We start from the raw sequence: 15,070 nt of genomic DNA, 5'->3' as shown, positions 1-15,070 counted from the left end.
GTCGTTCATTTCTACTATATCTTTTTTCGTGGGCCTAAACCCTAGATCGAAATAAGGAGTATGTTTTTTTGCTTCGACCAGCGTAGCTTACCCTTTTCCTCCCAATCCTAACCCTTGTTTGGGTCCGTAACCTACTCTTTTCAAAACCTGGCCAATCATCAGATTTACCCTTGATAGCTCTATCTTTACCTTCTCATTCCCTTTCTCCACATGATTGACAGCAGCGAATTGATATGAATGGTAGAGTGCTTTGTCCTTTATCATTTCAATGTCAATGAATGACACATCCGGAGCTCTCCCAGTTGGAATAAGATTATCTGCTAATACTGATATCATCTTCTTCCCCATGATGAATTTGACTCTTTAGTGCAAAGAGGAAGGTACAACTCCTACTATGTGGATCCATGGCCTACCCAGTAGTAAGTTGAAGGTTGTTAGTATTTCCATGGCCTCAAATTTTACTTCGAATGTACATGGGCCTATTGTGATTGATAAATCCACTTCTCCTAGAGAATCCCTTCTTGAACTGTCGAAACCTCGGACAACCTTGTTGTTGGGTTTGACATGTGACCAGTCGGCGTTGAGCTTACGTAAGGTCTCGAGAGGACAGACATTGAGGACAGAACCATTGTCATCAATACTTTGGCTATCATCATGCCCCTGTACATAACCATGATATTCAATGGTTCAACGTGTCCCCATCCCTCTGGCACAAATTCACTTTCTGTAAAGATGATGGGATTTGGAGCCATTATGCGGGCGAAGTGGTGGCAGGTACATGTGATTTTCCCAAAATTTCAGCAATACTTCTTGGTACTCCTTTGACTTCTGTACCAAACCTAGAATGCTGATCTGAGCTGGTTATTTTTTCAATCGGTCCACTATATTGTGCTCACTCTTGTGAATGAGCTAATGTAGTCTGCGACCTCTTTATCTGTCACCTTCGCCTCTTCCCTTTCCTTGTCGTCTTTGTCTACCTTGCCCTTCCCCTTTTCCTTTCTTCTCTTCTCGTCCTCCATCCATTTTGTTATTTATTTTTCCTCCTCCCTGATGCTCACCCCTTTTACCGGTGCCTTCTGACACCTTCCTGCCTTTGTCATATGGCCAATATCAGCCACCATTGCTTTTTTCATGGTCTCAACCCCTATGGATGTGGTGATAGTTGCCTTATAGCTCTAGGGGACGACTTGATTGGAGCTATAGGGGAATGGTTTAGGTGAGCGGACGGTCATTAGAGGTGGATTAGGTTTTATACTGAGAATAAGGGGGGGTGATGATTTGGATGTGGTGGTGATAAGAGGAGTTGATGAATTGTATCGGGTGACGAGTGGTGGACGTGAGGATGAAGTGTAAGGTATGTGAAGGGGGGTCGGGTTGATCCTTGAGAATTTGGTAGTATGTAAGGTATAACCAGAGGAGGTCGGGTCGAATTTTGATGGTTTGGTGATCCGTAAGGTTTCTAAAGGTGGTCGGGTAGTAGTATTTTGATAAGTGGGATGGATGGTGAGGTCGACCATTCTGAGAGGTAATTGTGAATTTTGAGATGAATTTGTTGTGTAGTGGTTGACTGTGTTAACCGTGGGCGTTCCTGCTTTCTTTGTTAAGTAGATCCTGATTTTTACCCCTATATGCGTTATCAAATCTGATGGATTGAAGTTGAGTTCTTCGCAAACAACATTTACCCTGTGCCCATTCCCTTCTCCATTGTGAGTAGGTAAGGGGTTTTGATTGATATTCTATTGTTGGAGCGGGTTGGCAGGTCCATCTAGGATGAGAGCCTTCTTATCGATCAAATTATGTACCTGATGTTTGAGTTGCCAGCATTGATCTGTAGAGTTCCCTGGTGCACCCATATGAAATTCGTAGAACAAATTGGGGTTGTACCCTAGCCCTTTGGCAATCTCAGGATTTGGTGGACGTTTTGCAAGATATTGGCCCCTGAGCAAGATTGGTAGTAATTTCGATAGTATCATAGGTAACCTAGTAAACACTCTATTTATCCTGTTGGGTCGTGCCTGCTGGTTCTACCCATATAGTGGTGCTTGGTGCCTGTTATGCAACTGGTGGAGGATTTTCCCTGAATTGGTTTTGGGGTGCAGGGTCCCACGCTGGTGGAGATGTTGGAGTCCATGAAGTTGACGGTGCTTATGGTCTTGGTGCTAGTGAAGGGATGAAGAGGGGTCATTTTGGCTGTTGTTGTTGACTTGTGGTTCTTCCCTCTTCTTTCCTATAGGCACTAGTTTTCTCTGAGAAGGGATTCCTATTATTGTCCCTAGGCTTATGAAATCAAAGATTAGACCAGTTTGGATCCCGTCCTCGACCTGGTCTGCTACTTGTACTAGATCTAAGAATGTGCCTGTGGTGTGCCCTACCAGATGAGTATAGAAGGCATGCCTTAGTGTTGAGATAAATGTGGTGTTCATCTCTTGCTCGGTCATTGTATGCCTTACTTGTAAGGCTGACTCTCGCCACCTCTGTGCATACTCCTTTACCATTTCTCTTTTTTTTCTTGTCATCTTGGCCATGTCGTTCCGATTAAGACCAACATCTGTATTGAACCGGTAATTTTGCCAGAAAATCTCAGTTAGGTCTTGCCAATTTTTTATGAGTGTGTGATCTAACCCGGAGAACCATTTGAGTGTCGACCCCGTTTAACTCCTCTGAAACAACTGTACTAGCAATCTGTCATCCTCACCATATTGACACATAGACCCACAATATAACTTTAGATGCGATAGAGGACACCTTACTCCATTATATTTTTCAAATTTCGAACACTTAAACTTGGTCGGCAGCTGTGCATTAGGGTAAAAGCAGAGGTCTTTAAATTGAGTCACGTTCATCGTGTTGAAGCCTTTCATTCTTCTCACCTCTTCCTGCAGAGACTCGATTTGTTGAGCCAATTTTTCATCAGTCATGCTTTTGGCCTCTGTGGCCCTATACTCGCATCGTCATCAGGAATGACCATAGGGGGTGGTCGATTATGTGGAATATAGAGTGGGGGCCCTTGATATTCTAGCACTACGGGATGCATAATGGTTTGTGGTCTTTCCAGGGGTTGCTCGAGTAAATCCTGGTTCGACCCTGATGCCGGGTGTTGCAATGTCTGGCATTGGCTAACACGACACTCAGCATCTTTTCTTGCCTCTCAACCATTTTCAATAGTGTTGCTATTCTGGGATCAGCGTCTGACGTTTCAGCTGCTGTGGGCTGTGCTAGTTTAGAGGAACTCATGGTGATAGTAGAAGATCTTAGAAAGTATGGAGGTACCTTTGGCTGCTTATATTTCTTTCGTTTGGCTACCTATGGGTACAGAAGACCAAGCGTTATTATTTTGATTACAAGAATAAAAATGCATGATATTTTATTGGGTCGGATAAGCTTGTTTATTTTGAGTTTTAACAAAAAGGTAATTTCTCGGTGCGGAGCTGGCATCAACAAGGAGTTGGTGAAACGTTTTAGAAAAGAATTACATCAGCACGGAACTGGCATAAACACGGAGTCGGCATTAACATGGAGTTGGCATCAGCGCGGAGCTGACATTGATATGGAGTCGGCGAAATATTTTGAAAACGTAATTACATCAGTACGGAGTTGGCATCTACACAGAGTCGGTAAAATATTTTGAAAACGGAATTATCTCAGCATAGAGCTGGCATTGACATGGAGTCGGTAAAATATTTTTAAAAATAGAATTATCTTAGCTCGGAGTTGGCATCGACACGGAGTCAGTAAAACATTTTTGAAAATAGAATTATTTCAGCATGGCGCTGGTATCGACACGGAGTCGGTATCAACACAGAGTTGGTAGAAATATTTTGAAAAAATAAGTTCGTCAGCTCGGAGCTGGCATTGACACAGAGTCGGTGAAGTACTTTGAAAAAAAGAATTATCTCAGCACGAAGCTGGCATAGACACGGACTTGGTATCAACACGGAGTTGGCATCAGCACGAAGCTGGCATCGACACGGAGTCGGGAACACATTTTGGAAAAGTAGTTTCATCACACGGAGCTGGCATCGACACGGAGTCGGTAAAATATTTTGAAAAAGAGAATTTTATCAGCACGGAGTTGGCATCGACACGGAGTCGGTAAAATATTTTGAAAAGGTGACAACATAAGCACGGAGTTGGCATCGACACGGAGTCAGTAAAGTACTTTGAAAAAATAATTTTTGAAACCAATCGAGTTGGAATAACCCATGTTTTTGTTAGCCTCCAATTCAGTTCTCTAAAATCAACGTTGACCAGTCAGATCTCCAAGGAAGAGGCAGCGCACAATGACACTCTTAAATCACCTCATTTCCTTGAATAGATGTAGTCTATCCCCCTTGTATCAACGGGGCAAGATATTTCTAGGCACCAATTTTGATCAAGGACTGCAATTGGTTCTTTTAAAATTCTTTATTTTTTTTTTGGTTGAAAAGTATTGAATTAATTTAAGTTGATTGATTAGTTGTCAGCTTTGTTAGATCATAAATGGATCATGGACTTGGTTCGGTATGGGTCGTGGACCCGGTTGTAGTGGACCTGGGTTGTGAATCCGGTTAAGGTGGATCTGGTTCATGGGACCAGTTGAAGTGGATCTAGGTCGTGGAGCCAATAGTAATAGATCTGGGTCGTGGACCTAGTTGAAACTGATATGGGTCGTGGACCCAATTGGAATGGTTTTGGGTCATGGACCCAGTTGAAATGGATCTGGGTCGTGGACCCAGTTGAAATTGATTTGGGTCGTGGACCCAGTTGTAGTGTATCTAGGTCGTGGACTCAATTGAAATGGATCTGGGTCTAGACCCAGTTGTGGTGGATCCTGGTCATGGACCCAGTTAAAATAGATTTGGGTTTCGATATTGGAACCAGTTGTAGTGGATCTGGGTCATGGACCTAGTTGAAATGGATCTGGGATCTGAATTGTGGACCAAGTTGAAACTGATCTGGATCGTGGACCCAGTTGTAGTGGATCTAGGTCGTAGACCAATTGAAATGGATCTAGGTCTGGATTGTGGACCCATTTGAATTGGATCTGGGTCGTGGACCTAGTCGAAATAGATCTAGGTCTGGATTGTGGACCCAGTTTTCATGGATCTGGGTTGTGGACCTAGATCAAAGTGGGTATGGATGGAGTACAAGATTGGTTTGATTTTGAGAGATTTCATGAACATTTTTTTTTGTTTTGTTTTTTTTTTCTTTGTTTTGAAATCCTTGTTTAGAATACCCATTTTTACCTGATTTTCTAAAAGTTGGGGACACATTTGTTTTTTTGTTTTTGAAAAGTGGCATTGATGTGTAAACAGCGAGTGGGAGTCCCGTTATCAGATTCTTACTGTTCCGTATTAGTGGCACGGATGCAATTATCGTTCTGGGATCCGTGTTTTGGGCACAAATGAGACATTCACTGTTTAAACTGTGCTCAAAACACGGATGAGGCATATATTGTTCCAACCGTGCTCCCAACACGGATGAGGCATACACTGCTTCAATCGTGCTACCAACACGGATAAGGCACATTTTTGTCTATCCGCATCGTAGACACAGACTAGAAAGAATTCTAGTTTTTGGACTTTCACAGAACTGGTTCTTTGGTCTACTACTATGCTTTTTAGCTACTCCCTCACTGTACTTTTTTTTTTCATTAATATGATGCAACACTTTTCTCCCCTTTTACCTAAGGGGAGATGGAAAGATAACAAAATAAACCTACGATCTAATTGCCTCTTTGGGCTTACAACTTGGGTTTCAAGGCCCGAACATACCAAACACATACAACATTGCTTTGGGGGTCAATGTAAAAGTGAAGACTTGTGTCTTAGTGTTGTCTAATTGGGCACATGCATGTAGCTAATAGGTGGTTTCACGGCTACCCGATCTTCAAACCTCGATACATACCGAAATACGCACGTCGTTGGTTGGTGATCGGATTTGATGTGTTCGTCCCCGACACTTGAAATAACGATCTTAAGTCGTAGAACTACTAAGCATCGGGACTAAATATATTGAGGGTGAGGTAGCTTGTGAAGTAGGCTATGCTAGCAAGTGCACGTGCAACAAGATTTTTCATTTCCATTTTTTTTTCATCGACCCCCTTACAAATATGTAATGAAAGCAATAAAAGTAAATAAATATTATAATTTGGACATGTGAAAAATAGAAAATAATAAACAAACAACAAACAAACAATGTTAGTAAACAATTTTTGTTTCTTTCTTTCAAGAAGACCAAGTTATCACGAGGGATGAACCATAAGGCCCCAGCGGAGTCGCCAGTTGTAGATACGAGATTTCGTTATTATGATGGCCTCATCTACTAAGGTTTGGAGTCGCCACCATTCATATTATAAGTGGGTGTGAATGGTCACCCAATGTACATTTTTGAAAAAAGTGACATTTTTGGCACGTAGTGACTCTCAATGGATAAAGTAATAGTCAAGCGACTCGATTGGAGAAAAGGGAAGGTGTTAGGCATCCTTTCCTCCCCACCAAGTGGTGGTAATCTCAAAGAACTCGGTCATTTGGATTAAAAACAAGTGATAAAGCAAAGTGCCACGTGTCGCGCATTTGTACCCTAAGTAGGGGTTTACTTTCGGCTCGATCATAGGATCATCTTATCCAAGAAAATAATCCTAATAGACATGAGCCTTGGATATAATTCATATTTGAAAAGTATGGGCTAAGGACATGGATCCATTCTCATAGGTTGAGAAGGATCTAATTTCCAAATGCCTTAAAACTGTTTTAGGATAAAATTGGTTTCACTTTTTAAAAAGGGTTACAACCCTTATACTTTCAATAGGACCGAAGTCCAATCTACCGGAGATAAGGGAGGGTAGTATCACCTCTTAAAGGCCTTCTAAAAATAAAAATAAAAAGAGGAAGGGGATAATAGAAGAGGGAGCGTAGAAGGTAGAGAAGGAGAAGGGGGAGAAGGTGTGCTTTGAACCCACCTTGATGCTTCACCTTTTCTTTTCTTGCTTTTTCTCTTCTTCTTCTTCAATGTCTTCTAAGGTCCTTAATGATTTATGAGAGTGAAATTCCTTTTTTAGAAGATAATATGAGAGAGTAATGGAGATGAGATGATAAGAAAGTAGAAGTTTGTTTTTTTAGTGAGACTTGGTGGGGAATTAGTAAGATTTGGTAAGTGGGAATTAGTAAGGGAGAATTGGTAAGTATTTTTGGGAAGAAAAGGGGGTATTTATAATGTTTGGAGAATACCTTGGGGGTATAATGGGATAAAGAATTAGGATAAAGGATAATGACATTGATTTTAGGGGTGGAGGATATGAAATTTGGAGTTAAAGGGAGGGTAATTGTGTAATGAATGGAAATGGGTTGTATTTTGACCTAAATGATTTGGATCTTACCCAAGTCTATTTGGGTAGAGTGTTTAGTGAGATGAAATAAGTGATGATTGATGGAGATAATAGGGGTGCAAGGTGTTAGGTGTTTGATTGAGTGTTGGGTTGATGAAAAAGGTAAGGTGTTTAGATTCGGGGGATGGGTAGTGTAAGGGGTTGGTTGGATTTCGAGGGAATTGAGGGGATGATGACATGTGGTAAATAAAGGAGGTGATGAGATTGGTTGATTGGTGATAGTGATTGTTTGATTAGAGAGAAGGGTATGGGTTAGTTTGGTGATGATGGTGGGAGGTATGGGTTAAGGTGATTTTGTTGGAGTGTTTTAAATGAATGTGATGGGTTGAGGTATAGGAGATATGGGTTGTGATGTGGGTGGTTGATGGTGTTAGAAAATAGGGATAAGTTGAGGATATGGGTTGTGATGTGGGTGGTTGATGGTGTTAGGGAAGGGTGATAGGTTAGGGTAGGGTATGGTTTAAGGTGATTTTTGGAGAGAAATGATAGGTTAGATGAATTGTTTAAAGAAAGGTGATGGGGGTAGGTGATTATATGAGGGAGGTGGGAGAGGATGATGACATGTGTCATCTTTTGATGATAAATTGGTGATTGGTTTGATGTGGATGATGATTTATGGGTTAGGGTTATGGGTTAGATAATGAATTAGATATGGATAATGGCTTGTGGGCTTTTAATGCATTGGGCTTAGGTTTTAGGAGGGTTGTAGGTTGTTTTGGATTGGGTAGGATTTGTTTGGGATCGGATTTTTGAGGGTGGGATTGTTTTAGGGTTTAGGTGATATGGGATTAATTTTAGGTTAGGTGTAAGGTAGGAAATTGGTTTTTGGAGAATTAAGGGTTTATGAGCTTTAAACGGGTTTAGGGTATTTGTAAATTTTTGGAAGTGGGATGGTGGGCATTGAGGAAGTGGTAGGCATCCCAAGTCTCACTTTTTTAATTTATTAACTTTTTTTTTTTGAAGTTTTTGAAATCATTGATTTGATAAAAAATGCAACGTGTTGGCAAATTGGGTTTTTTTGGTCCGTTGGAGAATTTTATTAAAAAACGGATATTTCTTGGTACAAGAGTGGAGCGGTGAAGGTTGGGAGGGTGTAGGGAAGTTCAAACCCTTTTGGTGGGTCCCCTAGACCATTGGGAGGTCTTAGGGGCCTTAGTTTGGTCAAACTGCCATTTTTTTTAATGATTTGGGCTTTTGAGGTCCGTTGGCTAATTTTGTTTGAACAATCAATATTTTGAGTAGAGCGGGTTAGATGGGATTATGCTGAGCCTTTCGGGATGGACCTGTTAGACCTTTAGGGGCTCTTAGGGGCCTTGATTCGATCAAAATGTCAAAAATTTTGTGATTCGGGGCTTTGAGGCCTATTGGCACCTTTTGTTGAAAATCTATTGTTTTTGGACCCCTTTCGAGTATGGGCCCATTCAAATTGGGGTGTCTACAGGAAGATTGATGTGTTTTTCCACTATAAATTTGTGTGTATTTCAAATTAACGAGATCAATGTTTCTTATTGTTAGTTGCTTATTTTTTTATTCATTCCCAAATTATTATCTTGGAATGCATTTTCGGGATGATTATCGAATCAACCAAATTTTGGATATGTTTATAAAGGGATTGGACAAGATATTAGCAGTTTGGAAATCTTGTATCGAGTTATACAAATATTAACTTGTGTTATAACAAATCTTTTAGCTCGTAATTTAATAATTTGCGGTACATGAAGAAAACTTTGAATTGGATAGCTACCGAAATTACTACGTACATTATCCACATTCTTAATGTTAATTCACGTTAGAAAGAAAAAAAAAAAAAAAAAACGAAAATATTGTTTTAGCCTTTCTAATCCCTTGATTCTAGTCTATCGTTTGATTGCTTTAAATCGTTGCTATCATTCTTGGTTTTGGACATTGGATAATGAATTTACATGGCTCATTTATAATTTTTGAGTCATCATAACTACTAGGATAATATGTTTGTATAAGCTAAATTTTGTCTAAACTTCACCCACTTTGTGTAGTCGTGGCTGGATTGGCACCAGAAGGATCACATTTTGATGCTTGTCAATATGATTCCAAGATGAGGGAATTGTGAGTTCTTTTGCATTGATTTGTTCTCTCCATTTTCTATTGAAGCATTGACTATGTTTGGATATTATATTTAATATTTATTTTTATTCTGATGGATTTGCAAGAGAACCTCTTAAGAGGCATTTATGCAATATGGTAATAAATCCAATCATACTTTCATATTTGTGCATTTATGCCATGGGTTTGCAAACTCACGTATTGCTTATTTCTCAAGGTCTAACTCTTTCATGGTCCTCCATTCCGATTCATGTCTCTTTCACTGAGGATCGAGTTGAAACCACTTGAGATAATTCTTATGTCCATAAATACTTAAAATATTTCACTACAAGAAAATGGCGAATTAGGAACAAAACTTTGAAACGACTTGTAGCTGTTTCAAATCGAAAACGGTTTAAAGCCCTTTCTCTATTGAAGACCGTTTCTTAGTATCGATTTTAGATCAGCAACTTCAAGAGAAACCTTTAGATCTCACATTGTTGTTTATATTATTCTACTGTATGGCCAAAGGGTTCATTGGTCTATACTGATCCTAACCTCTGTTGTTTAGTCTACAGTTGTTTGTGTGTTACTGAAATTCGTTGTTGATTGGGTGGATGGGCTAGTTATGTTCTTAGAGGTTAAAGACACTGTAGTTGTTAATTTTTGCATGTGATTGCTTCAGCTTTACTTTTCTCACGATATACTCTTGCGAAATGAAATCTTCGGTCTTATTTATTCAGCAAATGGTCGTCCAAACAGGCCTCAAAATTCTTGATCGAAATGCATATATTCTAAATGGTTGTCTTCATTGATAGCAAAACTTGATTTCCTACATTTAATTTTATTTACATAGTTGTTGCAAAAAATCACACTCTATCCTCATTAGAAGGAAATACAAAATCTGTTTTAACAAAATAGAATCAAAGTTTGTTCATTAGTAACCCTTTTTGTTTCCTATTTTGTGCCTTTTTACCTTAGTACTTGTTTGGATGGTGGTGTTCAAATCTATTATTTCTTAGTTACTTTGTTTAGAATCAATCATACATTTACAAATCTAAGAAACTAGGAATCTAAACTTTAGGAAGACTAAAACAAACTTAAATCCTTTTTTGATTTAGGCACTTCTTAATATCAAATTGTAATCGTTTTCATTTTTGATCTAGTTTTTAATTTCCTATTGCATTCTTCAGAGAGCAATGCTATGCTCAATGCAGACATTTCAATACTTGGACCCATGTTCAAGTGCCATTTGTTTTGCTACTGTGAGGCCAATTTGATAATAAAAAAAAGTTCATGCTAATGCAGCTGGAAAAAGAGGCTAGTTGCCAGAGCTATTTGTTTGGCAAGTTTTGTGAATACACCACTATATGTAGTTCATGTGATGAGCACTGTGTTAGGCCACGTCGTTCTGAGAGGGGCCTTAAACCAAATCCCAAATATTTAGGATGAGCTAGTGACGTGAGTTGCATATGGCAGTGGCATGGATCGTGGCCTAACGTGCAGTAGTGGAATGGGTCACGTTGCATTTTTTTCTATTTTTAGTACGTGTGTTTATGTTTTCTGATACTAGTTGATAGGACTCTTTTATTTTGGCAATATGTACACGGGTTTGCTTATTTAAGTAGCCAATGTTTTTGTTAAGGTAGGCAAGTAGTTACATTCCAATTTGGTACGTTTCTCACCCTAAGAGAAAACAATTATCTTTTCAGTTATTTTTTTGTTTGTGTTTGGGACCTATCATTGGTATCAGAGCTTTGTTATTCATGGGAACCAAGAAAGACCACATCGAACATTTGGAGTCCGGGCCAGGCATGATACAGGTGGGTTGCACAGAATGGAGCTTGGCATGACTGACAAACATTACCATTTGGAGGAAACCATTAACCGCCTCTCAAATGTGTTGCTTGCAGGTCAAGAGTCTCCAAACCATGGCAATCACACTCATGATAATCAAGACAGAGGACGACGATCATTTTTTCCAAAAATGGCAAAGTTGGAATTTTTGTGATTCTCTGGAGATGATCCAATAGAGTGGTTCAATCGGGTGGAACAATTCTTTGAATACTAGGGCACTGTAGAAAACCAAAAGGTTCCATGGTTGCTTACCACCTTGAAGGGGAGGCCAACCAGTGGTGGCAATGGCTTCACAAGACGTTACGGAAAGAAGGACTTGTGATTTCATGGGAAAATTTCGAAGAGGAATTGTGGGCTCGTTTCGGACCATCAGGCTGTGAAGACTTTGATGAAGCTCTTTCAAGGATCAAACAGCTAGGAATGTTGAGAGACTATAAACGTGAGTTTGAGAAGCTCGGCAACAAAGTGCGTGGATGGATGCAGAAGGCCTTGGTGGGGATGTTCATGAGCGGCTTGAAGGATGAGATTTCTAATGGGATTTTGATGTTTAAATCGCAATCCCTCAAGGAGGCCATTAATTTAGCACAGACGAGAGATGAGCAATTTGCACGATAGCGGCAGTTCATGTGACCATCACCTATAAGAGTTCCTCTAGCTCTTCTACAATCCACTCGTGTAGCTTCTACTACCCCGGCTACTCCAGTCAGGCACTTGTCATGGGAGGAGATGCAGAAGAGAAAAGTGCAGGGCCTCTATTTTAACTGCAATGAAAGATTTACAACTAGGCATAAATGCCAAAAATATCAGCTACTACTCTCGGAGGACTACGCAGGTGTTGGTAATATGCTTTGTGAGGACATCACTGATCAACTAATGGTGGATTTGACCAAGGGGGAAATACGGGAGAGGTACAAGAACTAGAACTGGAGCTTGAAATCACACTAAACGCATTGATGGGATGGACTGCTCCAAGAACCTTGCGTATGACAGCAACAATGGGCTCTCACGAAGTGACAGTGTTGATTGATAGTGGATTCACGCACAATTTCATTAGTTAGCGCTTGGCAAGCATGCTGCGTTTACCCGTAGTACCAACAGAACCATTCGTTGTTCGAGTTGGTAATGGCAAGCGGCTAAAATGTCAAGGGCGATTTGATAAGGTATTGGTGAATTTACAATACACTGAGTTTTACCTTACCCTATTCTCTCTACCCTTATCAGGTATTGATCTAGTACTGGGTATCCAATTGTTGGAAATGTTGGGTTCTGTGATTTGTAATTGGAAGCAATTAACCATGGACTTCATCTGAAATAATCAAGCCCGAAGGTTGGGCGAGCAAACTATTCAGGAGGCTATGTTAAAAGAAATCTCAAAGGATTGCTGACGGGGCCATACGTTGTTTGTGGTATGCTTTCCTTAAACCTTGGAGGACATCATTCAGGGTGTAGTTTATGACGTTAAACATCAAGACATGCAACAGGTAATACAGGAGTATGAGGACGTGTTCCAGGACCCCTCCTATGTACCACCTATGCGCGAGGTAGATCACTGCTTTACACTTAAGAGAACACTGAACCAATTAATGTTCGCCCCTATAAATATGCTCATTTCCAGAAAGAAGAAATCGAAAGGCAGGTTCAGGGGATGTTGGATTTCGGGTATATTCGTGCTAGCACCAATCTTTTTTCTTCGCCGGTACTACATGTAAAAAAAAAAAGATGGTAGTTGGCAATTTTGCACGGACTACCGCGTGCTTAACAAACAACCCAATACTTCATCATCTACACGTAGTCGCTGTAACTTTGTGGGGTGAGATTAAAAATGCTTACGCAGGGGATTCTTATATTCAGTCTGTAGATCGGGTGGCCAAGGCTCAACCCGAAGGACCATCTTCACTACGCTAAGGACTTTGGTTATTTAAAGGAAGGGTGGTTGTCCCTTTGTGTGGAATACTACACACTAAGCTGCAGTATGAGGCACACAACACCAAAATTGGAGGACACTCAGGCGTCTTACGGACATTCAAATGGCTAGCTCAACAATTTTATTGGCCTAAAATGCACTAAACCATCCAAGAGTATGTTAAGTATTGTGAGGTATGCCAAAATATGAAGTCTGAGACACTTTCCCCTGCTGGATCCCTACAACCTTTGCCCATTCCATGCCAAGTTTGGGATGATATTACTCTCAACTTCGTTGAAAGATTGCCAACATCCCACCACAAGGATACAATCTTAGTAGTCGTAGACAGGTTAAGTAAATTTGCACATTTCTTAACTTTAACCCATCCATTTATTGCTAAAAGCATGGCTGAAAAATTTGTGGAAGGGGTTATCAAGTTGCATGGCCTTCCTAAATTGATCGTTAGCAATCGGGATCCAATTTTTATTAGTTGATTTTGACAGGAATTCTTTCAAATGTCAGGAACTCAATTAATCGCCTATCATCTGCAAACCGACAGACCGACAGAAGTGGTCAATTGATGTCTTGAACAATATCTTCGTTGCTTTGTTCATCAATGGCCACGTAAGTGGAGCACCTACATTCCCTGGGCTAAACTATGGTATAATACGACATACCATTCATCTACTGGAATGACTCCATTCCAAGCATTGTATGGTTGTTTGCCTCCTTTCCTTCCCAATTACCATAGTGGTAATTCTTTAGTACATGCGGTAGACTAGACTTTCGTGTCCAGAGATGAGTTGCTGCATCAACTAAAGGCAAATTTGGAGACTTTCATTCATCGTATGAAGCAGACAATGGATCAAAGGTGGCGGGATGTGACTTTCGAAGTAGGTGATATGGTGTTTTTCAAATTGCATCCCTACCGTCAACAATTGATTTTCAAACGTGTCCACCAGAAGCTTGCTAGTCGATTTTATAGGCCATATCCAATCATGCAAAAAATCGGAGTGGTCGCTTACAAGCTTCAGCTGATGGTAGGAGCTCGAATTCACCTGATCTTCCACGTGTCACTGTTAAAAAAATTCGTGGGAGATCTGGTAGTGCCTTTTACGGAACTACCACTAGTGATCGATGACAACATAATTATATTGGAACCTCAATAGATTTTGGACACTTATTGGGTCAAAAAAATAAATTTGAAGAAAAGCCCTTAGTTCAGTGGAAATGTCTACCAGTAGAAGAGGCCACGTGGGAGACACGTCAATCGTTGCTTTAGCAATTTTCGAATATGGACCTTGAGGACAAGGGTATTGTTAGGCCACGTCGTTCTGAGAGGGGCCTTAAACCAAATCCCAAATATTTTGGATGAGCTGGGGACGTGAGTTGCATACGGCAGTGGCATGGATTGTGGCCTAACGTGCAGTAGTGGAATAAATCACGTTGCATTTATTTATGTTTTTAGTATGTGTGTTTATGCTTTCCGTTACTAGTTGATAGGACTATTTTATTTTGGCAATATGTACGTGGGTTTGCTTATTTAAGTAGCCAATGCTTTTGTTAAGCTAGGCAAGTAGTTACATTCCAATTGTGGTACGTTTCTTACCCTAAGATAAAACAATTATCTTATTAGTTATTATTATTTTTTCTGTGTTTGGGACCTACCACACTGATGCGAAGGAAGAGATTGCCAAGGATCGGAATTCTGGTTAGGATTGCCTAACTTTTTCACTTTCAGATTTTTTTTTGTGTGGTAACTTTGTTTGGTGGCATTAATAATGTATCTTTTCAGATTCTCTCAGCATAGGCTGAACATCACATGCCTTGCCTTGCAACTGATTTGGAGTTGGATGCATAATATGTGCACTCTAGCCACTAAG

General features: G+C 40.2%; 1 long non-coding RNA gene across 3 annotated transcripts in view; it reads left to right on the top strand.

Moving 5' to 3' along the window:
• LOC147400353 (uncharacterized) overlaps nucleotides 1–15,070 on the top strand; it is a 56,075-nt gene that overhangs the window by 38,066 nt on the left and 2,939 nt on the right. For 2 of the 3 annotated variants that reach the window (XR_015179313.1, XR_015179312.1), the window contains one exon: nucleotides 9,382–9,451. The exons of the other annotated variant lie outside the window; for it this stretch is intronic. This is a non-coding gene — a long non-coding RNA (uncharacterized LOC147400353). The remainder of the gene's footprint in view (nucleotides 1–9,381; nucleotides 9,452–15,070) is intronic. 3 annotated transcript variants of the gene reach the window in all.

Source organism: Akebia trifoliata, chromosome 6, assembly GCF_017979445.1.
Source record: "Akebia trifoliata isolate Shusen 1 chromosome 6, ASM1797944v1, whole genome shotgun sequence".
Taxonomy (NCBI): Eukaryota; Viridiplantae; Streptophyta; class Magnoliopsida; order Ranunculales; family Lardizabalaceae; genus Akebia; species Akebia trifoliata.
Note: the sequence above shows the minus strand (reverse complement) of the source record. Positions and strands in the feature narration are given on the sequence as shown.